General features: G+C 36.9%; 1 protein-coding gene and 1 long non-coding RNA gene across 5 annotated transcripts in view; one reads left to right on the top strand and one right to left on the bottom strand.

Annotated features, from left to right (window-relative positions):
* The window catches only part of PDE4D (phosphodiesterase 4D), a 527299-nt gene that overhangs the window by 40724 nt on the left and 461664 nt on the right, over positions 1-24911 (top strand). Inside the window, exon 1 of one of the 3 annotated variants that reach the window (XM_072922390.1) lies at positions 12735-12859. The exons of the other annotated variants lie outside the window; for them this stretch is intronic. The gene's annotated coding sequence lies outside the window, so the exon portion shown is untranslated. Of the gene's footprint in view, positions 1-12734; positions 12860-24911 lie in introns of those variants that run through there. 3 annotated transcript variants of the gene reach the window in all.
* Positions 1-24911, bottom strand: part of LOC121468141 (uncharacterized) — a 231237-nt gene that overhangs the window by 94825 nt on the left and 111501 nt on the right. The gene's annotated exons all lie outside the window — the stretch shown is intronic.

Below are 24911 nucleotides of genomic sequence, written 5' to 3'. Positions count from 1 at the left end.
TCCCAGTCTTTGACAGAGAACAGATTTTAAAGAGATTTATAATTCTGTTCAGTCCTTTGCCTTCAGTGGTCTTGAATGAAAATGAGCTAGCCTTTTTGTCTGCTAGCTAATTTGTGTCAACTATAAAAGTAGAGGATGATGAACTGGATTAAGGTATTCCACACATTTCCCAGAGGCCACCGAGCTTCTTTGATAGTGTAAGACATGTGAAAAACTATGCAGAATTAGACCCTAAAGCCAAATGACATATAACAAAATTGTTATTATGTGACCATTTATCCACCTAGTTCTGCAAAAACCCTAACTCCTCACTTCTCCCCAAAACAGAATGATCATATAACAGCATGAGGAAGAAAGATGTAGGAATACAACTAGTTGATTTATACATAGTGACATTTAACATGGATTTGTTTTTAGCTGTCTTGCTATAATTTTTTAAGTCTAAATTGTTTTAGTATTTATGATATTACTTACTTTTACTAAATTGTTATTTAAATGAAATATTTTCTAATGTTCTTCTGAAGGATGGTTAAGCTAAATGAAAATCATTGCTTATTTTCTTGTTTAATTTCTCCTGCATATGAATATGACAAACTTATTCAGGCAGTTGGTAGCTAATGGTAAAGCAGCCCTGAATTCTTAGTCCTGTCCTCAGTACTGGTGGGTTAAGTCTACTGATGTTCCTCCTATGAAACCTGACGTATGTCAAACAGACAAGTCAGCTTGAGAGCTGACTCTAGACCATAGATTTCCTGGGGGAGAGGATGGTGAATAAGAAGCTTGCATGTGGCTGTGGTTGGTGATGATGAATTTCTGCTGCAGATGCAGGTTCTGTCCCAGTTTGCCCCTGGCTGGTGTAAGGCTCAGCAGGCTCAGTAACTGCTGTAACTAGGAGGGAACCTCCCAAATGATTGGCAAGCCTATTTGTGTGAGAACCACTCAAATAGAAGAAGAAAAATTTTTAGCATGTATTTCTAAGGTAAAGTAGTAGTTATTCTGTACTATAAAACATTACTTGGTAAGTAGTATCAAATTCTTTTCTCCTTAAGTGGTGAAAATAATTACTATTGTTTATTGACTTTATTTTATAACTGTATGCATGTCTTGCTGTAGAGAAGCTACTTTAGTGAAGTAGCTTCTTCACTTACATAACCACACACTCTAAATCTAGATTAATGTGATTTTGTGCTGGTAATACTTGCCTGAATGCAGTCATGACCATACTTTTATTTTTCCGTAGCAATTGGTAGGAGAGGAGCAAGAAGTCCTCTAATGGTTTTTAATGCCTGAAGATTCATCTTATTTTTCTCCCTCTAGAGAAAGAAAAAGTCTTCTCAGCAAAAAGGGGAGAACATATGATTATTCAGATTTCTCTTCATGTACTTTCAGTTTTGACTGAATGTTCTAACCAAAGGTTAAGAAGGAAATTCCAGTAGTCTGTTAATCTGCTGAAGCATTCAGCCCGAGACTGAGGTCAAGGATATAAAGTTCAACAAGTCAAGCATTGGGTCCTTCACTTCAGTTACAATAACCCAAGGTAGCACCATAAGGTGGAATAGAGTGGCAGGAAAGCTGCCCAGTGGAAAAGGACCTGGGGGTGCTGGTGACAGCAGCTGAACATGAGCCAGGGTGTGTCCAGGTGGCCAAGAAGGCCAGTGGCATCCTGGCCTGGATCAGCAATGGTGTGGCCAGCAGGACCAGGGCAGGGATTGTCCCCCTGTGCTGGGCACTGGTGAGGCCACATGTCAAGTGCTGTGTCCAGTTCTGGGCCCTCACTGCAGGAAAGACTGAGGAGCTGGAGTGAGTCCAGAGAAGGGCAATGATGGTGAGGCAGGGTCTGGAGCACAAGTCCTGTGAGAAGCAGTAAGGGAGCTGGGGATGTTTATTCTGGAGAAAAGGAGGCTCAGGGGCGACCTTATCACTCCCTACAACTGCCTGGAAAGCCAGGTTTGTTCTCTTCTCCTAGGCAACCCATGACAGGACAGGAGGTAAGGGCTTCAAGCTGCACCAGGGGAGGTTCAGGTTGCACATGAAGAATAATTTTTTAACAGAAAGAGTTGTTAAGCATTGGAAGGGTCTTCCCAGGGAGTTGATGGGGTTGCCATCCATGGAGGTGTTCAAGCAATGACTGGATGTGGCACTTAGTGCCACAGTTTAATTGACATGGTGGCAATCAGTCAAAGTTTAGACTGGATTGTAGATGTCTTTTCCAACCTATGATTCTATGATTCTGTGAAAACTCTGAGGGATACTGCTTAAGTAACATAATCAAAGTTCATCATGTAGGGCTTTCTATCTGGTGTCAGCTTACTGCAACCTGTTGCCCATTCTTTTAACAGCCAACCTGTAACAGATGCAAGCAATTAGATATTCCAGGGCTACTTCTACACAATAGACCATAAGGCACAATAGGTAAAACCAAGGTAGGTAAGGCAGTAAAGTGCTAATAGTAGATAACATTGATATATATTTAATGTAAATATATTTATACAACAATGTATTATCGTCAATCTGTTAAGGGAAGAAACTACTGGCATTTCTCATTTCATTGAGATCCCTGCAGTAGCAAAATTAGCCTTGTAATGTAAAATAACAGATGCAGGTTAATGCCCCTTTTATTCCTAAAAGTGTTTGTAATTTATATGAAAATTTCTTCTGTCTCTCTTAGTTTACATGTATTACTACTGATTTTATGTAAATTGTGAGTTTTCTGCTGTATTATAAAATGACTCACATAAAATGAGTTGATTCAGCATACCCAGGACTTGTCTGGAACACTGCTTATGTGTGTTTAATATTATTGAGATGACTTTCAACACTTGTTAAAAATCTATGCTTCTATCTTTTCTGGTATGCTTTTTTTTACCCTGTCTCTTCATTAATTTTTTCATGCTTCAAATGCAGACTTGCTAGCCTGGTGACTGCAGGCCTTATTTTCTTGCTCAGTGAATCTGAAGCACTGTAATCTTTCTGTATCCATTAGATCAAGAGTATTAAATATTTCCTATGAATACTGATTGAAAATATGCTGTGTCAAGTGCTCTCTTGACTTCTATAAAATCAGCACCACTGTTCCTGAATATTCACCATGGTAAATATACCAGCCACTTGCTTTTTGCTTTTGATTAACTTGTATATTTCAATACATTCAAAGTAAGCTTTCTATGTTGATATCTATATTAGGGTTGTGCATTTTCAAAGTATGTAGAAAAATATATTGTTTGAGAATTTCCAAAATTAAAAGAAAGATGACACCTTTTTATTCCTTTACTGCAGTGCAGAATCATTTTGGCTATAAATAGAACTATTTATAAATAAGGATTAAAAAATTGCAAATTGTCCTTCCTTTAAGAAATTTATATAGCAGAACAATAAGAAGAATAAAAACAAGTTTTTATTAACAATAGTATGTCTGGAAAGGACTTGTTGCATCTGAAAAAGGTGGCTATTTTCAAATTTACTGGTGTGTGGGACGGGGAGAAGCAGGTTACCTCAGGGATGGAGAGGGGGGCAGAAACCACATTAGTTTCCAGGTAGCTAACATTTGAAGAAGTGACATAATCAGCAAAATAAACATTAATTTTGTATACAAGAAGCATATCATATAGACTTCAGAAAATTAGCTCTAGCAATTTAGCCTTCTTGTGAAATGATTTTAAGTCAGGGTGAAGTATCTCAGTTTTTGAAAAAAACAGTGAAGAAGAGAATGGCACAGATTCAGACTCATTTCTCCTCAGTGAAAGGAAGTAATCATTCAGCCAGTCTTTGCAAAGCAAATGGAGGAAGCACTAAGCTGTCTGAAATAAGAAAACACTGCAACTTTGAAAATAAATACTATTGGTCAGAAAAATACAGCTACAGCTGTGTAGGTTACTATTAAAGTGCCTTCTTTCTTGTTACCTTGTCCTACACTATTTCCAAGGTATTTTCACACTGACTTTTTGGCTGCAGAGTGATATTTTTCCACTGTGTGGCCGCAGAAGAAATACCTGTGTTAGAAAACATCTTGTAAAGGAACGAAAAGTTTTGGAATTGAGAAAAAAAATAAAAAGAATTGTTGACTGTCTCCTGACCAAGACGGCAAGAAAAATATTTTTATGGATTCTTATGATCACCATAATGGAAACAATTATGGAGACAGACATTATTAAATAATGCAAAATTAGTTGAAAATGAGACAGAACTACACAATTGCATCGTGCTTTTGTGTCTTAATTCTTCTCATGGTTTTATAAGCACCTTGCTCTTTATAACTTTAAAGACATTCAGGCATGGAAGTGAGTAATGGTTTTCTAAATGTTGAAGTTGAGAACCTATCCCAAGCTAGGCACAAGCAACAGTTGAAATACTGCATACTTGTAATCTTTGATAATTTTTAATGGCGACAATTTAGCATTTTGTGAGGAAAATAATTGGCATGGATCTTTTGCCTCCAGGTGCCCAGCATTTGAATTTCTCCCCTTTGGTGAAACAGATGTTACCTCTTCTTAAATGATTCCTTCATGAAGAGTCTTAATTGGCCTAAAGTACATTCATAATCTGTGCTGAACCAGGCAGAAAATTATTTGTGATTTCTCCCTCTCTCTCCACCTCTTTCTCCCTCCCCCTCTCTCCCTCTCTCTTCACTTCCTGCTCAGGAAGATCTGATTCTTCTTGTCTTTCTTTTCTGGCATATTTTTTCTCCTTCTTGTTTTCCCCCTGTCTTTTTCCTGCCATTCCTGCAAAAGGAAAAAACCCAAACAAACAAACAGACAAAAAACAAAACAAAAAACCAACCAAATAAACAAACAAAAAAAAAAAGGGTGAGGAGAAAGAGAGATTTGAAGGAAACATAGAGACACAGAACCCCTTCTCCTGGATTATTTTCAACCTTGAAAATACTGAAAAGACTCATAAATGTTTCTGTGATGTAGTGTGGCTGAATCCACAAAGAATATTAAAGCTCTCCATGCAACCCGTGTCCTGACAAAGTTTGGCTTCTAGTGAGTTACTTTGTCTGTAGTTTAAGAGGTTTCTGGAATACAAATATAGGCCTTCAGATCCACCTGAAGACACTCCTGCTGCATTGCTCATCCTCTTGTTTCCTGTACTGATCAGCAAGTCTGCCTCTGAATGAAGAGATTGTAAAACTTCTCCTTATTCCTTCAGGCAGTCAGATGGGCAGGATTAAACACCTGGTGAAGGTGGTCTGAGCTACCTTACTTGGCCTCAGTTGTGAGTGCCCCATAACCCATCCCTTCCAATGACAAAAGCATTGAGAGGTTGTGTTAGATGAATGGTAAACACCAACTCAGGGACAGGTAGTACCTTAAGTTATGACAGATATTTGCTAAGCTGGATGTTGATTCACCATGAAATGTTTAAGAATTCCTCAGGTGGGTTAATAGCATTTCAACCTGTCCCAATCTCACATCCAGAGGCTGCAGTGTGTAATTTATGCTAGCAAGTGCCACTCATGATGTCCGCTTCAAGGTCCATTTTAAATTGTACACAAATAATAAATATACACCACAAGTTGAGACAGTGGGCAATAGTAGCACAGAGTCCTTAATTTTTATCACATTGCTTTGTATAAATTTCATTTTGTGTTCATGCTTGTCAACTCTCCATCTGATTGTGGTTTTGTTTTTTTAATATATATCCTTTTATTTTGCTACTATTCTATTGGTCCTTTTTCTGATTATTAAACATTATAACTAGGATATTGACACTTCCAATAATTTTTCCTTTGATTTCAGACATGTTCATATTTCTTTACAAAACGAACACCTCAATTTCATGAAACACCAGCTTATTTTAGGAGATTGGTCTACTGCTCCTGATTACAGAATCATAGAATGGTTTGGATTGAGAAAGGCTTTAAAGGCCATCTTGTCCAATTAACCTGAAATGGACAGAGACTTAATCTAGATAATGCTGTTTTGAGCATTTGAGTTTTCAGCCTGACCTTGAATGGCCCTTGAATTTGAATTCCCTGACCCAGGGATGGGGCATCCCTCATCTCTCTGGGCAACCTGTTCCACAATTTCACCACCCTCAAAATAAAAATTTCTTCCATATATTTATATTGAATCTATCTTCTTTTACTTTAAATCCATTAGCCATTTTCATATCACAACAGACCCCATTAGAAAGTCTGTCCCCATGGCCCTGTCCTTCCTATTGTCCCATCCAGTGCACACTGGTGGGTCAGGTCCAGTTTTATCCACTGGTACCATGAGACATTTTTTGCAAGGCTGCTCTTGATCAGTTCACCCCTCAGCCTGTGTTGATTAACAGAGTTGCTGTGACTCAGGTGCAGCACCATGTACCTGGCCTCGTTAAATCTCCTGAACTTCACATGGGCATCCTTCTTGAGCTTGTCCAGGTCCTTCTGGATGGTACCCTGTACTTCAGGGGTATCACTCAGCACCACTTGCAGAAGTTTTCTTCTCTCAACCTCTCTAGATCATTAATGAAAAAATTAATTAACACTGGTCCCAACCCCTGGTACAAACCCCTGAGGGCACCACTTGTCACTGATATCCACACAGAAACTGAGCTGGTTACTACTACTCTCTGGATGTGACCATCCAGCCAATTTCTCATCCACTAGTCCATTCCATCCACTAGTCCAATGAATAGTCCATCCATTGAAACCATCTCCTCCCAAATTTAGAGAGAAGGGTTATGTCCAAGACTCAACAGAAGTCCAGATAAATATCTGTAGCCCTTCCCTTGTCTCGTGCAGACACTGCATTATAGAAGGCCACTGGGTTGGTCAGGACTTGCCCTTGGTGAAGTAATCCTGGCTGTCCCAAATCACCTCCCTGCCCTCCTTAGCAAAGCTTCCGGGAGGGTCTGTTCCATGATCTACCCGGGCACAGAGGGGAGGCTGACAGGTCCATAGTTCCCAGGGTACTGCTGTCTAAAGACGGATGCAATGTTTCCATTTCCCCGGTCTCTGGGGACTTCACCTGACTGCCATGATTTGTCAAATATCATGGAAAGTGCTTGGCAGCTACATCAGCCAATTCCCTCTGGAATCTGGGATGCAATGTTGTTTGTTACTACTCAGCAGTGCCTTTCAGACTCAGTCAAGCAGCTTGTATAGAGCTGTTTCTGACTGTGTCATCCTTGCCTTAGAAATGTGATGGAGACTTGTGGAATAAGAGCTTGAGAAGGAGAAATACTTTTCAGAAAGGCTTCTACTAGATAAAATGTAGTCTCAGGACAGTGTCTTTCACCAGACTGTTTGGGATATATGTTTTGTTTGCTAATGCTCTACCTTATTAGTACAGGCTTTCTGGGAGAGTCTGACAATACTAACAACTTGTAGTAAACCTTGTAAAAACCCAATTTTTACAAGCTTTTTGAGACACATTTGCAAGAACTTGATGCTGCCTAAATTACTAGTTAACCACATTTCCTCCTTTCCAAAGTGAGAAATAAAAAGAAAGATAATGTTCGAAGGGACCCATTTCTGACAATCATGGCTAGCATGAGTCAGTCTCTTAACACCAGATGGAGCTGCGGTTATGCAACCCCATGTGTCTATAGGTGAATTAAGGTGCAACCAGAACTCCTTTCCCCTAGGCCTCAAGTCAGGTGCCAACTTGTCTGATGCACTTGGTAGTCCTCTGGAAGTGCTCTATCTAAGAGCCATTTGCTTAGTCCAAGACTAGCAGTATTTAAATTAAAAAAAAAAATCCCTCTGAATTGTTTTAAATGGCAACATAAGAACTTGAAAAAAAAAATCATATTTTGGGGGAAGGGGAGAACCACTTTTGTCCTCCATCTTTCTCTCCTTTAAGAAAAGGTATCTAGAAAACTCTGGCTGTCATTCTCTGTGCTTTTAGTACAGGGTGGGGGTGGAAGTAAGCACAGATTTTCTGCAGGGTAGAAAGGAAAAGCCTTGCAATCTGAAGCTGATGACTAAAGTGACAAAGCATTATAATAGTGCTGCAGGTGTTATCTTGTCATGAAGAAAAAAATTCCTGTTATAAACTCAATATTTTGTATTTGGATAGGAAAGCTAGCTCTGCTTCTGTATTTCTCCAGGAAGCAGGAAGGAGAGATTACAATTCTAATTAAGATGGCAACCTTCCATTTTCATTGGCTCAAGGTCTCATTTGGTGGTACTTTTGAAAGTACTTTTTGCAAACCACTTAAATTTGAGTTTTTAAATACCAGTTTTAAAAAAAAAATGAACAGGGTATTTGGAGCATAAAAAAAAGTAAAGAAAATAAAGCCAAATAGCTGCTATCTGAACTGATTTGAATGCCACAGCCCAAAATTTTTCTTTATTTGTATGCAATCTCATTTTAAGTAGATCATGATGCAGTTAAATGTTTTCAGAAATCATGTGCTAATGAGTATGTATCAAGGTGGATGTGAATGAAGAAGTATCAGCAAGTAAGAAGTGTTTAATATCTGAGGAGACAGGAAGCTGGCAACTAGACCTGCTTCATCCTCTCTGTGGTCCCAGCAAGGTGAGATGGCTAATACCAGAGTGCCTCTGTCTTAGCATGTCCCTAAGCCTTCAGCACCAAGGAAATACATTACCCATAACGATTCCTCTCTAATCCTTGAAAAACTCATTATCTGAGGAGCTGAGGCAATGGTAGTGATTAATTAAAAAAAAAAAAAATAACAGGTGGTTGTAGTCTGCTATGATGCTATGGGTTCTTCATCTTACCACTAAAATCCATGTTTCTGATAGTATGTAAGGATATCTCCCATTTCTTTAACCTGAATGACTGCATTTGATGTGAATTCACTGGTAATACTGATCCTACTGAAATTCTTGATGTTCACTGAAACTTCCTATTTACTGAAAGATTTCTTTTCATCATAGTAGTGAGGTCCACGAATCTTAAGCTCAGTGGCTTGAAGATTTGGAGTATTTCTATGAATGGACTTGCTTGTTCCTTCTAGTTCTCTTTTGCCTGGATTTTTTCTCTTTGGCTCTCACTGTGTTACTCAAATCTGAAAGTATTCAAATTCAGGAATTAGACTGCAGTTGAAAGTGTTTTCTATTTTGCACTGACATTTCCTTCTGAGTTCAACAAAATCTCCAAAATGTTCAGGCATCTCTTACCAGCTGATAAGAGTTTCTACTTTCTATCCATGACATACATTAGTCTTGGATTTTGTTGTGGTGCATGTGTCACTTCCCTACTCCTCAGCTGGTAGATTCAAGAAAGAGTTAAAAGTAGAGACGTGTTTAAAGGGCAGACTCTCACATTTTCTATGTAAAGTGTGTGTAATTTTCATGTCTGACAGATAGTATTGTATTATTGGAAAAATGGAATGGAAATATATAATGGAAAAAGAATATTGTTAAAAATACTAACTATTGTTAAAAATACTTTCAGGTTGTGTACATAGACACATTTCCAAATAATTTTTGATATACTTGTTCAATAGTAGAGCTATTGAACTTCTTTGTGTGGGAATTCTTTGCTTGTTTTATTCAGAACCCACTGAATTTTTTGCTACAAAAATATTCACAAACAATCCATTCCCTCAATGAGTTTTAGACTTTTGACTAGAATCTTCAGCATTCAGTTCATTTTTCTTCTCACAGCTAGTGGAGCAATCCACAAGGAAATGTTCTTCCTTGAGTCATTCAGCCTTATATCTTGGCAGAATGGGATATAAAACCTTTACTATGATGATGATTCAGCTCAGAATATGCACATTTGACAGAAAAAACACCTCTCATGTGAACTGAGAGTGTGCTTGTAAGATTGTGGATTATTTCCAATGTATTCACTTTAACTTCATGCAACAGAAGTGAAACTGTCTAGTTTGTTGTCTTCTCAATATGCACTTTTAAAATATATTGAAACTATAGCAATAGACTAAAAGGTTACAGATTTCAGTGTTTGCATTTACTGGGAGACTTTACACACTGCAGAAATTATCTCCGCAGGATGTGTGTCCCTTTACATATAAACCTTCATTTTTGCTAGGTGGAAATTGGAATTTACTCCAATCTTAAACTACTCTATATTTCTCACTTGTCTATTTTCAAGTTATCTTTTCTTTTTGGCCACCCATGAGGCCTCTCTGGTGATTTTTCTCTGCCAGCTCCCTGCTGCTCCAAGGCACTCCAGGCTGTTATGTAGCAGACAGATACTGGCAGAGCGTGGGTGTAGAGCAGCAAGTGTGCTAATCAGCTGTGTGGCCTTCATTATGTCAGAAGTGACCCTGAGCACACATCCTCTACCATCTAATCCAAAAAGAATATAGAATGCTTTCTTGAAGGACAACGATGAAGGGTAAATCTGGAAACACTTTAATGAGCAATGTGCTTTGCTAAAATAGATTGCAATCACAAAAACCCCATCAAAAACCTCCACCAAAAAACCCCAAAACCATACCTAAGTATAGTGTTCTGTGATATTGCAGACTCTTCTTCCAGGGCTTTCCCTTGCACCAGGCAACTCAAATGTACAGAAAGCAAATGTGGGTTGTATTAGCATATTGTGGTTTCTTAAGTGTGAAAGAATAATTGTTATCAGATAATCAGACAATTCTCTTACCACAGATTTAATGAAGCTGGTGTGATCTGCATTATATTGAACAAGTGTGGTTAAAATTCTATTCTTATAAAGGCTTGTACTAGAGGATAGAAGGGCATATGTGAATCCTCAAAGTCCGGGACAAAGCATCAGAAATGTACTGGTTGTGTTCCATAACTGAAGTGTCTGTGTTCCTTTTTGCTCCCCTTAAAGATATCGCTTTTTGGTTCACCATATCTGGGTACCTAATCTTCTACATATTTTCCTGTTGCATAGAAATAGAAAGAAGGATTACAGAAAATTCAGAGAAATTTCTTGTCAGTGCAACAGCTCAGGAAAAGATGATGCAATGTACTCTTGCATAAAAATGTGTTAGTTACTGTACTGTGACACAATTCAGTAGTTGCAAAATATAACTGCCAACACAGAACTACTTTCAGGCCCCTTTGAAATGAATTGACAGTTTTACATTTCTGCTTTGCAGGTCTCAGTACTGAAAGTAAGTCTAGCAAATATCTTCCTTTGGGTTTTTTTTTGGAGCTATTTAATGAAAAACTAAGGAGTGTTGCTCTTTCATCCTCTGTGTGCAAAAATGCACCTTTCCTTTTCATTGATGTTGTGTATGGGGCAATACTGCAGTCAAACTGAATCTTTGATGTCATGTTTTGCAGGTCATATTTGTCCTTGGACAGGACAAACATCTCTTAGGTATAGTTGGCATTCCGAGAACAAAAAAAACTAATCTTGCTTTGCAATTTTTGGCAAAAGAGCTTCTGGAGACACCTCAAAGAACCACAAAGATTTGTAAATAAACAACACTGGATACTCTGGAAAAGTGTGGGATATGCTTTTAGCCAAAGAAATCTGGAGCTTACCTGCCAGAAAAAAGGAAGCCACCTTCCTTCAGATGGAACCATTGTCAGCTCCATCCATCCTCTGCTAAAAATTATGGAGCCTTTCCCTCACTAAAAAAGCTCTTTAGGCATTCTAGGCTTATCTACAGTCAAATTTAGCAGCATGTATCATCAAAGGGGACAGTGTGGTGAGTGTTGCAGAAAGCTGCTAACAGCTGAACTGCGGCTCTTTCCCAAATGTCACACCACAGATAAATCAGAGCAGCCAAGCATATGCATAATAAAAAACTAACCAACCAATGAACCAGTCAAATCAATGAAACAAAAAACCTTAAACCAACAAGAAAACAACAAATCTACATAAAATACCCTACACTTCTTTTTAAAAACATTTAGCAGGAGGACTACATAATACAGGTTTCCAGGAGCAAAGCTCCAGTGGTAGGAACTGTAACTGAATGGTGCAGCAGAGCCACAAAGACTGTGTGTAGAGTGACAGATTGTACTGACCTAGGTTCTTCATAGTAAACATTTATTTTTATCCTTAAAATGAAATATAAACCAAATTTCACCACAAGCAGCATCCTACAAAATTGTAATTCTTGGAGGATGCTGCTCCAAATTCCTCCCATGCTTCTTGCTAGTTTTTTTTTATATTAGAGATTAAAGATTATTACTCCTAGTTAGCTATGTCTCTCGCAACACTGGAGCAACAGTATTTGCCTGTGGTATAAGTGATTCTTCAAAATCAGCCTTGAATAGATTTTTGGAATCTGAATGCAAGATTCCTCTTAGCCTATCCATCCGGGGTACTACAGAATGTCTGGAATACTTAGTAGACTCTGATCTAGGTGTAATTTATTTATCATTCTGTTGCTGTTGCAGTCCCAGTGTTTCAAAGCATAAAACCATTAAGCTCCTACTGAGAAAATAATGGTGAAATGAAAGGTCAAACCTTTTAGTACAGTGTCAGGTAAGCAGGGAGTTTTGGCTGCCACCTTCAAAATTGTGGTAGATGTTATTTATGCTCCTAGATACTCTGCTTCATCACCACTTGCACTCTTTTCTGAGACAGCTTTAGACTGGTTTAGAAGGTGTTTAAGGTATTTTAGTTATAACTGCTCCCTCTTGTGCTTACACTGCTCTGCTCTCTTCTGTTACGTGGCCAGACAGATCAGACTCTTGGATTTTGTGCTGAAATGGAAGAGACACAGTAACTAGCTGGGTCAGAGCTTGGTCTCAGTGATTAAATGTCAGATGATGTGAATCACCATCCAAAGAACAGCATATACAGGGCATTCAGCCTCCCAAAGGACGGCTGACTCACTTCTATGTCCTGCTCATCAGAGGACTGGAATGAGAGCCAAGGCTGTTTGAACAGTCTGTGAGTTATGGATAATGCTTGGACTGGACAAGGAGGCTCTAACTAAGCGTGCAAACCCAGCCTGTTCTTGTGCAGCTCTGCTCAGCTGACAGCCTGCATGGCAGGCCTTTGCTGTGAGTATTGCAGTGAGATGTTTGAAAGAGAAAAGGAAATGCTGCATGGAATGAAGGGTTAAGTGCTGGTTGCATGTGAACTAGAAAGTGCCTTCAGGTGTAGGCAACAGAGTGGGAAATGAATAAAGACGAGCAGTGGAATACTCAATGCTCAGAAATTATGGAATTTTGCCAAATCCTTATGTCAGCATAATTCAATTCCATTTTTGCTCAATTAGCATACTTATCTGCCTCTTCACCAAAAGGCAGATCATATGGAGCTTATATAAAGGAAGAGCATGGACTTTAATTTCTATTTACACTTGTGGAATCTCAAAGAATATATACAATATATGTATGATTAGAATGCAAGGGTTAAAGATTGTTGCTAACATCAGTATATTAGCAGAGGATCAGTTTGAACTTTGAAAATAACCCCTACCAGGAGCAAGAAAACTCCTTCTTACCTCTGAAAACAGGCACAAGTATGCCTGTGTCAGCTGAGCAGTAGGACGTGGTCACCTGGGAAGAACATGTGGTTGGCTGTTTGAGGGGTGGGGGATTGGTTTCCTCTCATCCCCTTGTCCACTTTCTTCAAAGACAGATTAAAGGACTGGGATGGGGTTATGCAGGTTGTGTGCTGGGAGCAGTTTTGGGCAACACAATATAAGAAAGAACTTAAAGTGTTAGAGAACATCCAAAAGAGGACAATATAGTGAAGGGTCTGGAAGGGAAGTTTTAGGAGGAGCAGAAGTTTGAGGAGTTTTAGAAGTTTTAGGAGTTTTAGTTTTAGGAGGAGCAGCTGAGGTAATTTGGTTTGTTCAGCCTGGAGAAGACCAAGGGAAGACATTTTTGTTTTCAACCTCCTCCTAAGAGGAAGCAGAGGGGCAGGCACTGATTTCTTCTCTGGTGAGCAGTGACAGGACCCAAGGGAATGGCCTGAAGTTGTGTCAGGGGAGGTTTAGGTTTGATATCAGGAAAAGGTTCTACCCACAGAAGGTGGCTGGGCACTGGCACAGTCTCCCCAGGGAAGTGGCCACAGCACCAAGCCTGACAGAGTTCAAGAAGTGTTTGGGCAAGGCTCTCAGGCATATAATGTGATTCTTGGGGTGCCTGTATAGTGCAGGGTTAGGAGTTGAAGCAGGGATGATCCTTTTGGACCCCTTCCAACTCAGCATATTCTATGGTACTGATACTCTCTCATATCTCATTATCTTGTAGATGCCAAAAACATTTAGTTCATATTGCATGTTGCATTTTTTTACAGTCATGTCATGAATCAGGAAAGACAGGATAAATTGCAATGTATTGTCCTTGATTCTTTTGGTAGTCTTGGAAGCAGACCTTTGCTTGGTAAAACTGAGTGCTTGCACTATTTTCTTGAGAGGCTCTGCAATTGTGTGTGACTGGAAGGTGAGTATGAAACTCCTATGTGTTAAGGTTGAACACTGTTCATTTTGCTCTGTGAATTTGTTGGGCTGTACTTAATGTGTAGGGAACTTCCACTGCACTGGGTACTTATCTGCCCAGAATTTCACTAGCTCACAGAATTATGATGTAGTCACTGGGTTGGAAGAGAATTTGTTTGCTTCTGCTGCTGTCCCACAGCACAGGCAGATGTACCTATATTTCCAACTGAAAGAGGTTTTCCAGGAACCTTCCAAAGACGATGGTGTTTTCACTTCCATTACACTGCTTTCTGTGCTGTCAAGGTTGCCCTAATATTAGCTCTTTATCTTTCTGACTGAAATAGATGGATTCAGTTATGTTTGCCATACTGGCTGCAGTTTTGCAAAGATGTTCAGCTATTTATATTCAATTTATTTTAAATATTATTTATGTTAAATATTGAGGGGATAGACTTGAAGACACTGTTCACTGGGTCATTCATTGTAGTGGCTGGCGATTTTTTTGCAAGTCTCAATTATGCAAAACTAAAAAAGACTTTTTGCTTATGTCTATCAAATTTTGATGTGTATATATTTTTAATTCATAAATCAGTTTTGGGAGTTTCACTCTCTGTAATGGGAATTTAGTGTCCAGATAAGCCATGAGAAAAAATCTGTGAACAAAAGGCACTTTTGTGATTCCTTCTGCATAGAGATAAATGTCCCAGATATTGTAGGTTATTTAGATGATCACGGTAATGTCAGTGCACTTGTTGTGTAATTCAATTTACTTTTTCCTGTTTTCTTCCTAATACCATATTTGTGAATCAATTCACTAAATCCAGAGAAAATTCACTCACATTTAAGTATACTCAATTTACTTAGGAGTCACAGTTATGCGCACAAAATGGTATTTTGCCAGTGGTTGTCTTCAAGAACTGTGAAAAATCCTCAGATATGAATAATTAAATTAATTAATTAAAATACGTTTTAAATTAAGTTACATGGATTTTAAACTTGATGCCACATATTCAGGATTTTATTTACTGCCTAATATTGTTAAGGTCTTTGAATTGTTTAGTAATTATTTGATAGAATTATTAACCAAATCTTTTGAGGTTTTTGATCTGCAAATTTGTAAACTATTGAAAAAAGAATTAACAGGACAGCAATAGGAGAAAAATTATTCTCTGTTTTTTCCTACATAATTTTTGCATTTTGTGGTTTCCTATATTTTTTTTGGTTGGTTTTCTTTTCGTTTTGTCTTTTGTTTCTTTGTTTCTGTATTTGCTTTTTGTTGGTAAATTGTGCATTTTCTATGAAAGTAGGCTCATGTCCTCCAGTATATTATACTACAGTTATATTACATCTTTTTTCCTTATACTCATTGCATTTTAGGAATATCTGGGTAGGTACTTTTGCCTTTGAGGCAGGTACAAAGCACAAAATTCATGTTCAAATTTAATAATAATACTAATGCTGGCATTTTCATCTTTGCATGTTACAACACAATTAACCATTACTTTTGACATAAGTTTTCCAGTTTCTAGTCTTACTGGTACCTGTCATACAGTTATATGTCTCTGCTGCTGTTCATTCTAAGTCTTTGTAGATGAAAGAAGGGACATCATTGGCATCTCTGCATTTCATTATATTTTAAACACTGAACGGACTCATTAAGAGCAAATATTGTATTGCTTTTACTAGATTGTGTAGATAAGAAGTATTGAAAACCGTCTTTCATCTTTAGTCTGTCAGCAGATAAAATGTTAGATCATGAAATCAGTGCTATCATGTCTATAGTTTATCATGTTACCATTTAAAACAAAAATTTTTATTTAACTTAAATAAACCAGAAAGCAAAGTTAAAGTAAAACCAAAGCATGTTTTCTAGATAACACTCCAATTTATATTACATTTTATTAAGTGTTTTCTGCTTCTCTGTGGTTATTGCATGCAAGCAATTTAATCTTTCTTCAAGTACACCAGATATGGGAAAGTAACTCCCAAAAGCATATATAGGTCCTTTTCCCCAAGCATGGTTACAAAATTTTTATACAAATGCTACTTTGAAACCATTGGACCTTTTTCACAATGTAGTTCAAGTAAGTTGTCCTGTACAATCTGTTTTTCCTCTTAGATGTCTTTATCCATTTGTCACACAGAAAAAGTGGAGCAGCATTTTTAAACACTAATTTCATTGCCAGTCTGTTTTTCTATTTGATGCATAGAAAAGTTTAAGCAATAAATAGCTCAATAAATGACCTGTGATATTCTATGAATACTGAGTTATACTATAAAAGTATGAATCTCATGCATCTGGACATTTGCTTCAAAATTCTGAAAATACCCTATACCCATTTTTTAGCAGTAACTACTTCCCAGGAGAAAAGTTTCTTTATCAAAAGTCCCACAGACACCTACAGACTGAGCTGGGCAATTCTTGAAATTTCAAAAACTACTTATTCCTGCAAAACCCATGGAAACCAATGAAATACAGATGCCTTGAAGTTTTCAAAGCTCTCACTAGGTACTTTTTGCAACTAGAAATTCTTTGAACATCTTTGATGTTAAAGTTCAGCCTTTTATCTTGATCTGTGCTAACAAAACTCATGGTCCGATGAAGTCTTTAGTTAATAGACAGATAAATTGGAATTTCAAGGTAACATTTTTTTAAAAGGGAAACTTATTTAAGAGATGTAATAACATTCAATAGTATTAAGATTTTAGTATAAAAAACCCATCAGAAAATCTCTTTGTCTTTTGTAAATATTTATTACACAATTGTTTAAAAATACTTTCTAAAATGTCTGTGTTCTTTAAGGTCACTGCAGTAATTTCCAAGTGTGGTGTCATGATTCATAGCCTCTTGAATATAGCTTCTTGAATAATGGTGTGTGAAAAAAGACTTTGTTTATATAAATGGAGGTAGGTTATAAAATACAGTTCTTGCTTCTGGACCAGCAAGTATCTGGGATGTGGCTGGATTTTAAAATTGTCAGAAGATATAACTTTTCATCTTTAGTTTTACTCCACACTGACCAAAGGGAATAAATAGTATTTGATCTTCATTTTATGGGGCAGAGAATAGGTGGGGTATAGAGCAAAATTTTGGTGCATTCAATTTTACTGGAAGCCCATCAATATTCTTGTCAACTTATGCTCAGCTTTAAGGGACAAATGGTGCAAGGGAGAGGTTGGTTAGATATGGTTTCTAAATATAACTCAGGTTTTCTCTCTGTAAGCATAACCAATTGGGTAGTCAAGAAATATACTGCTTTTTAAACATCTGATTCTGAAGCCCACGTTAGGCATCCAGTCATCCTATGCAGCTGGAAAAGTTTAAGATCATAATCTGATCCACAGTTAATGCTGGCAGGAGCAGTAAAGTGAGGGCTAGATCTCACCTCAGCTAGCTTTTTCTTGGGCAGAAATTTTCTGTCCTGTCAGCTGAATTAGGAGATCAGGCTGCAAGCCACTTCACTACACTGCAATGGCAGTGGCTGGAATAAAACAGCCCCCTAAAAAACACATGTCAAGTGAGAAAAGCACCTTTATTCATTTTAGTGATCTGGTTTGAAATGTAGTCATGACAGATGTGTTGTGTTGGTGTAGCTGTGATAAGACAAACTCCAGTGACAGAGAGCTGGAGAGGCAGGGACAGGAGATCTTTAAAGTTCCTTTGCTATGACACCGAAGTATCTGCCACCTCTGCCCTCATGTGCTTTGTATGGCTCATTGGAATAGCTAAGTGACTCTATCAGCACCTACATCACAGTTGTACCCCTCAGAAAAATATGTGTAACCTGATGGTGTGGACACCCTCTGTACTCTTCTTAAATTACAAGTCTTAACTATACTTTTTAAATAGGAAATGAGCAATTTGTAATGTAAAACTTATTGTCCATTAATTTGTAGCCCTTGTGAGGAATATTATAGAACACCTTAGAAATTAAATAGTTCATTTCATGGAAATAATATTGATGAGTGTTTTTGCTTTTCTCCAGTTTAAGCATTAAAAGATTGTTTTATTTTTCTTTTTTTTTCCCATCCTGAGTTTGGTGTAATTGTGTTATACTGTAAAATGAAAGATTTTGAAAAAGATATTTTGAAAGCCCAAAATGAGGGGTTACAAATACTGTCAACAGCAAGTAAGTTGGGTCAGATCTGCTAATACAAGGGAATAATTTTCTCAACAAAAAGCCTTCTCTTCTTCAGCTGTTCCAATGCTTATCTCTGCCTAGCTCTGCTCATGTTTTTCAAGTCACCCTCATAAGAAGGCATATCTTAGAAATGATAATGCTAAACCTATTCTGCTCACAGATTCTTTTTCTTGCTGAAAAGCATAAATGAAGAATTAAATGGAAAACTTCTGTAATCATAGCAGGAATTGTTGTGAAAAACTAATGTTATCACCTGTCTTCATATTTAAATTTTCCCCATTTTTTAAAAAAGGAAAAATGGTTCTGGCATGAATTAGCAACCTTTTTACACACTTCGAATGAATTTAAATTACTGAGATTCTGTAAAAAAATGACACAAATCTGGAGACAAACCTTCGATAATAGACAAATCCTGTTTTTTCCAGGTAACATACTGTAACATTGTAACATACTGTGGCAGAAATCTCTGCTCTTGCTAGCACAAAGAGATACAGATTTCTATCTTCCCCTGTAGCTGCTTATTAAGGAATTCCTTTTATTCCCTTTAGAAATGTAATAGAGAATACAAGGAATTGGGAAGATAATGTTATTTTTTCCAATCCCACCTTTTTTCCTTTGAACTGTGAACTGGTTCTGATAACTGAACAGTGTATTTCGATTTGACTTTATTCACTACTGGTTTACTATGTGATTTGTGAAGGCAATGAAAATAATTACAAATTCAATTGAAACTCAAATATTTTTACTCCTGGATGAACTTGGCTTTGCCTTTTGTTCATGACTAGCAGTTGTAGCTGCGTTGTCTAGACTTAATTTACATTTTGATTGAGTTTTAAAATTTCTTTACAGATGAAGATATACCAAGAGATTACACAACCATTTCAATAAAGGAGAGAATAGCACTTTTTATGATTTCTTTTAAATATGGAAGACTCTGCCATAAGGAAAAATATGCTGCCAATAGAACAGAAATTAAAATTTGATAGTAATTTGACAGGAAACAAATTACACCAGAGGAATCATCAGAGCCAGATTGTAAAATTGATATTTCCCATAACTTTCAGCATTAGAAATCTTACCACTAGTACCAGCTGTATATCTACAGGCCATACTTATTTCATAGTCAGCTGAATTACAAATGGAAATGTAGTTGAAGTAGTTAACTTTCCTTCTAAGATTAAAATTTCATATACATTATTCTTTATGACATTTTAATGTCATAACTGCCATAGATACAAAATAGAAACCTTTAAGCTACATAAAGAGATCTTTTTCCTCTCTTTCCTTCATGGTGCTCTGGTAGGTAGCTGAAAACCAAAGTTTTAATATTCAATTTATAGTTCTACAGAAGTTTCTTTTATTGGAAGAACATAATGAAATCTTTGATTATCTTGTTTGTGCTGATAACCACTTTGTATTGGATACTCTTTGGTAAAGAAATTCAGTGTATGTCAGTTACAAGAAATTAATATAAAGCAAGATATTTTAGAAGAGAAATTGTATTGTATTTTCCTAGGATTCATGGCTCAGACTGAATGCTGAATGTGTTTGTAAGTGAAGAACTTCTAGTTGCATTTTGACAACGTTTCCATTTAAATTATCTGTACTTTTGTTTACATGTGAAGACAAAGTTATTTAATCAGACAGCTGAGTCAGAAATAGTTTACAGAACTTTTGACATTAGTTGTAGATTTTCCCCACCTATTAAACAGGTAAAATAAAGGGATATAAAGAGGTAGAGAAGGGAAATAGAAAACAGATTTATTTAGTTAGTTAGTTATTTAACACCTTGTATGTATAAACCCCTTTAATGTATCTCCTGTATGCTTAATTATATTGTTCTAGTGTAACCTTTTCATTGCAACTTCTGAAACTGCCTAGTTCAGTAATTCCAAACCAATGAGAAGCCTTCTACGGTAATTTGGAAAATTAGACCAGCTGATTATCATAGTTTTGCTAATATAATTTAGCAGATAAATATATATTACTAATTGTTGTAAAATATACTGTATTGTTATATTTTAGTGAAGGATCAGCAGTTCTGAAAAGGAAAACTAAAGCAGCTTACATCAAAATAACTTAACTGAGACAATTTACAAATTAACCAAGATAGTATTTTTTTTTATGATTGTGCTACACACTTATGAGTGCGTAGCACAGTCATAGCTATGCATAGCTATGCAATCACTATGCATAGCTAAACCGAGGTACAGAGAAAGATCTGACTTACTGTTGCACTCCCTCTAAAACAGAGAAATACCAGGAATCTGATTCAGTTTTCTAAAGTCCAGCTGCAACAAAACAAGCTCTCTTCTAATTTTACAGTAGTAAAATTAGTAGTTGCTAAGCCATCCTAAACTCATGGGCAAGATATGATTCAGTTCTGTTGTTTTAATGGGATACTGCCTGTAGTTGGGCATATAAGAAAAATCAGCACTAACATGATAAGCATTTTGTAACTTCCTCACTCGTTAATCTTCTAAAGCAGCATAATTGCATTAGAAAGGTACAATTAAGAAGAGTACTTCCTTTCACTGTGTTCCTTCCTATCTCAGCTAACTCGCCTGCATAGATGATATTTGTTGCATGACCTGAACCAGACCTCATTCAATATCTAGATAATGGACTAAAAGGTCAAGATATACTTTAGTAAAGGAAGTGTGTGGGATTCCTTAAAATTAGAAGGTTTGGGGTACATTGCAAAAGGCAGGCCTCAGAGACAGCAGGATGGTGATTAGAGCTAAGCAGTAGCTATGATTTGTCAGCAGAAAAAGTAGAAAGAAAGGACAAATAGAACAATAGTCTGTGTATTAACACTTGAGTAGAATAAATTCCTAAGTTGCAGAAAAGTATATCTAGTGAGATATTAGGAAGGTCTAAGCTTAATAATGGAGCTCTGTGCATTGTATCTTGAGGCTTACAAGCAAGTATAGTATTTGAAATAAGCAAGCATTGTTTTAACCAAAGGTATGTGTGCTTATAGTGATTGGATAGAACTACTGTCAATATGCTTTTGCTTTGTGTGACTGGCCAAAAAGTTTATAAAGTAAGTTGTAACATTAAGTTCTTAGTCTGTTGCCTAGATGTGAACTGCTAGCATCTTCCTATTGTCATAACCATGTAATGAGACTGATGCTAAAAAATAAACATCTCAAGACACGTTCCACAGCAGTCCCATCCTGTTCGTGACTTATACATAGGCCCCAGCCAGCGACAAATGTTCCTTCATGATCAAGTTGGACTGGGCTCTGAGCAACCTGATCTAATTGAAGATATCCCTGGCCATGGCAGAAGGATTGATCTTGATGTCTTTTAAAGGTCTCTTCTAACACAAACCAATCTATGATTCTATGAAAACTGTTCCTAGACATTCCTTTAAAATGATGTAAAGTTTTAAATGACACATACTGATTTATAAAGTGGAGACTGAGCTTCATTTCCTTTATTGTTTCACATGTATGGTTCAGTTTTTAAAATTTTCATTTTCCTTTTATTAGAGCTGGTGGTATTTTTGTGGTAACTGCTTCAGCCAGATACAAATGTGCTTTAATAGAAAAACAGCAAGGCATTTAGCTATTCCTAATTTGTAAACAATATAAAATAGCTCATGCAGTATTTCTCTTTTGAAATCAAGCAAAGTATGGGTAATCACAGATGAAGATATTTCAAACAGAAAAGCTTGTTACTTTACTTTTAGCTTCTCTTTTAGAATTGTTTTGAAATATGGCCTGGGAACAGTACTCTATTGTATATTAGATTAGAGGTTCTCTATCCTCCACCTTCCTGTTTTCCATGTTGCTGTTTTAGGTATTCTTTTCAATTATATGAAGTAGTATTTTTTATTGGGAAAAATTTTGCTTAAGTAGGAGAAACATTAGGAGTAAATATATTTCTTATACAAAAAATGAATGGCTTTTTATGTCTTTGTACGTTATTTGCCTAATCTCTTTTTTGGAATGCCATGCTGTCCGTGGTTTAAAATGGGGCATTTCTCTAAATGAAGGGAAGTCAAATGAAATGATAGAAACTTGCTGGATTTTTCTTGCCTGCAGGTTATGTCTGGTTTGCTGCATGTGCATTGTTTTAGAGTAGCGTGGCAAGTGATAATCCTATCATTTTAGAACCTGTATTAATCTGCTAATGTTGCAGGTCTTTATTTGTCAAACACTCAGGGGAGAGACTTAAATGGAAGACAGAGAACGAACACCTACACAGCTGCTATTACATGTTTATTTCCAAAAATACTTTGAAAAATCTGTCAATGCCTAAAGAATTCACATTCTGATTAAGTTTAAGCTGTTCTTTACTTGGTGATTTGTCAATACACTGATTCTTAGTTTTCTCAGCTGAAAACTCAGTAGCCTCTTAGCCAATTTTATAGTTGGCATTCAATGTTTCTTGAAGCAGAGGAACAAAAATTAATGCAAACATTACATTGTTTAAAGGATGCAATGGCAGTTGATGCAGTGGTCTGAGGCTTTAAAAATAATATGCAGCTAATCTCTTTGTGACCATATCACTGTTCTTTGAGATTCCCAGCAAGACTCTTCATGACATACCCTGATATATGTCTTATTGATTTACAAAATGGGATAATTTGTGATCTATTTCTATACATACACAATATATATTTCTATATATTTCTATATATACACTTGTCTGTCCTGGTCTTATTGCTGAAAGGGGCTCTAAAAATGAAAGGAAGGACTCTGAGAAGCAGTGCAGTGAAGCACTCGCGGGGCTGCAACAGAGATCGGGACAAGGAAGGGTGAAGGACAGTAGCTCCCTCAATCCTTCCTTTATCTCTATATCTTCTACCAAATATATTGCATTTTGGGGCAGAAAGGACATAAACAGAAATATAGCAGGCTTGCAATGATGAATATAATGTCCTTCATTATTATTTTTTAAATAGCCCTATTGCTTTAAGCTGCTCTACAATTACATGTCAAGTCAAAATTCTTTAGTTTCATACAAACAGTGTTAACTCTTTTGTCTCTAAAAAGTCCGTTTCTTGCATTTTTTTCCTGTGTATTGCCACAACATATTGAAGAAAAATTAGAAAAACATGGTAACAGTTGAGCAGGACACCTTACAAAAATTATGTAATCATGAAACTGAGAGTCACCCTTCAAAAAATAGAAGGATGTATGAAGGATATAAAGGCTTGCTACTTAAAACCTTCCAATAAATGGCATTTATTATGCTAGTGATGAGTCAGTCAGTTTTTTATTTCCTTGTTTGTTTGCTTCATTTTTTTCTTTTGTTTGCTTTCCTTGTGAGGTCATGTTTTTGCATGGTTTGAGTCTTTCAGTTTGAGCCTGTCAAGGCTAAATTAAATCACAGAACTGCTGAAATAAATTTTTCTTATGGTCCTCCCATAGATAATTTGCAATCCTGGCTTGAGTGTATTTTTATGGAAAACTGTATTAATGAAAGGAGAAGAAGCAACACTCCCAACAAGGAGAATGACTGCTCCTGCATTTGGCTCACAGACTCTGAGACTTAATTCTACTTGGTCTGTGATGGAAACCCCGCAGCCACCTATTTTGGAGTACTGATGTGAGGGAGTCCCTGTCACTTTCTCCTCATTCTAACTTGACCATGAAGCCTGTGCTGTTTCTTTCCACTTCTTGAGCTTCTGCATCTTTCCAGATGCGTGTACAGATGAGTGATCTCACCAGCAAACCTGGTTCAGCTTTTCTGCCGGTAGGAAAAATATTGCTGCATATTTCATTTGCTGCAGAAACATGTTTTACTGCTTACAATATCAGTCAGAAAATGCAAAGTTACTTTGGAGCTACATAATCAGGCAAAACAGGAGATGAGATTAGAAGACTAATGTTTTTGTGCTTAGCCAAAGGTCCATAATACCATTTCTGAACTTTATGGATTTTTAAGGAATTGCTGACTTGTGTAGGGAATCTAACTGCATTTCAAGTAGAGTCTTTAATCCTGTCAAAATACAAGAATATGGAGCTTTCATTGCATCAATAAAAGTATTGTTTTTAGATGACAGGAGTGTGAAACTGAGGTCCTGTTCACTTTTCATCATTCAAAATGCCATAGGTCAGTTGAGATAAAGCAAGGATACAAAAAAATCCGTGTTTGGACATGGATTCTGAAATAAGTATTTATAACAAATATTTCATCCGTTAGGGCTCTGTCTTATGAAATACCATAAGGATTTATTTTGCTTAAACTGAATGCATTATATAACCTCATATAGTCTGGTTTGTAGAAGCAAGGAGACCTAAGATCTTGGATTAGGTGCCTTGCATTTTTCTCTACTCCAACATGGAAAATACTTGCTTTCCAGGCCTCATGTAATACAGGGCTGCTTTGTGTGAAAGTACTTGAAGAATGATCTAGACGCAGACCATATTATATTCTTCTAAGATTGGATTTGTAACAAGGCCAATCTTCCTGCTCAATTTATCTTTCAATTTGAGAGTGAGTTAGTGGAGTGCTGTTTTGAATTATGGAGACTTAAGTTCAAGGATAATGAAAAATTAGAAAATA

This window comes from Taeniopygia guttata, chromosome Z (genome assembly GCF_048771995.1).
Source record: "Taeniopygia guttata chromosome Z, bTaeGut7.mat, whole genome shotgun sequence".
Lineage (NCBI taxonomy): Eukaryota > Metazoa > Chordata > Aves > Passeriformes > Estrildidae > Taeniopygia > Taeniopygia guttata.
This window is presented reverse-complemented; position numbering and strand designations above follow the sequence as displayed.